The following is a 2,032-nucleotide window of genomic DNA, read 5'->3' on the forward strand; positions in this document are numbered from 1 at the left end:
TCTCTTTGAACAGAAACACACAGATACGAGATTCTCCAATGAATGATTCGACATGAGCGAAGTAACTCATTGGTAACAAAAACCAGAGTAATTTCCCTTAAATACAAAAATGTAAAAAGTAAAACTTAAATTACTTCCGTTGATGAAATCTGCGCCAAGTTAGGGTAATAAAGATTAATAATTTTTCCAAGTTTTAGATATTATTTATCTAGGGCAACATTAATGAAGAATATACCAACTTTGTTGGTCTTGGTTTTGTAGTTATTGCCTTTAGCTGGACATTAACATGCAAACAAATTTACATAATATATTAAGATGTATCTTTAATATAGAACAATGCACTGACAAAACGTTAATGTGTTCTTGTTGAAGTTTGCGTAATGTTTTAGTTTTTTTGTTTCCGACCACTGACCTCTGATCGCAACATTCAAACCAAAGGATTTAAATGCGGGAAAAAGACAATTTCGAGAGGACATTTCCTTAAAAAAAATCTGCTCCAGAAAGCTATTCATGATGTGTTATCGGATATTTTAAGATTTTCAAGAAAGATGGAAAATGTCTCCCGGGGAGCAGCTTATCACGTTTAGCTCTACGGAGACACAGAGGATGCCACGTGGAATACCAATTCTTTTCAAAATATACTTTGAAATAAATATAGCGTTCACGCCATAAATCATTTTTTTAAAGTATTTTTAAAATAGGTAAATGACTGTATATATTTTTATGTTAATTAATTGTTCCTTGAATATATTTTTGATGCGGTGTGTTATTACATTTTTTTTTAATTATTTAAAATCAAAATGAATCAAATAACGTTTTTTTCATCTTCTGAAAAACATATACAGACTCTCGCCCGAGATAAATAAACTGGAGAAACCCAAATTACTTGCCAACCCACGAGGGCACAGTTAGCTACAAGGTTAGTTATAGTAGAGAAAATCTAACTCCTTTAGAATAGACATATGAAAACGGAAAAGTTTCTCAGTGTAGAAAGATCTCTTCTTCACTGGCCGAGAAAAAAAAACAAAAAATATACCAGAACAGATACTACACTCTAATCTTAATGGCCAGTTGAATAATAAGTTACAACAATGTAATAACCATGCAAACGAAAGTTGCCTACATTTATTTAAGACACCTCGAGGATACATATGCTTATATATATAATGTGAGAGTCATTCCGAAAGTAAAATATTTTTTAACTGAAGAAATTCGCAAACATTAAGAGTACGATTAAAATAACTGACATATGCTCCAGAATGTATTTTTAGTCGCGTGCAAGCGACTCTATAAGTCACTCTGTCGGTCCGTCAGTCGGTCGGTCGGTCTGTCCGTAACACTTTTGTGCTTGGCCTTTTTGGTTAAGATCAAAGGTTTGTTGTTAATAGATGCTGTTCTTAGCTTTTTAAGCTTTTCTTAGCCTTTTGGCCAAGATCAAAGTGTAGTATCTATTCTTACTACATGCTGTACTTATGTTTGTAACTTTGTGATATAAAGTGGGGGTCACTTTTCTGTATTAATGCAATGTAAAATGATCACCCACTTTACAACCAGTCAGTCTAAGCAATTCAAGTCATTCTTCAGATCATTCAAGTTGTTTTTGAAGGATTCCAGTTATTCTTTAAGCATTCAAGTCATTCTTAAGGGCATTAAAGTCATTCTAAATCATTTATTTTTTATTTATTTAAGTAATTTCTGCCCATTTTCCGGTCATTTTAGTTTATCTTTAAGAATTTCATGTCAATCCTGCATTCACGCATTCATTCATTACACAAGAGCACGCGACTAATGGGCTATCGGCCTTGTTCTACATAGACCCCACTATTCTCAATGCAGAAATTTAATGACGCATATTTGTTTCGGAAGCACGTCCATGATAGGAGTTGTTTTTGTATTGTTTCACGCCGTCAATATCTACAGAATGGATGCCCCCCCCCACAAAAAAAAAAACGATTCGTTTTTATCACCAATGGTTATAGATATAATTGTCCAAAATATTGCAACACTATTTTGGTGAAGTAAACGGCGTCTA

General features: G+C 33.3%; 1 pseudogene; it reads left to right on the forward strand.

Annotated features, from left to right (window-relative positions):
• Window positions 1-1,408: 1,408 nt before the first annotated feature.
• LOC145243378 (U2 spliceosomal RNA) lies at window positions 1,409-1,544 on the forward strand (annotated as a pseudogene).
• Window positions 1,545-2,032: the final 488 nt, after the last annotated feature.

Source organism: Euprymna scolopes, chromosome 2 (assembly GCF_053919585.1).
Source record: "Euprymna scolopes isolate OS-2025 chromosome 2, ASM5391958v1, whole genome shotgun sequence".
NCBI classification, from domain to species: domain Eukaryota; kingdom Metazoa; phylum Mollusca; class Cephalopoda; order Sepiida; family Sepiolidae; genus Euprymna; species Euprymna scolopes.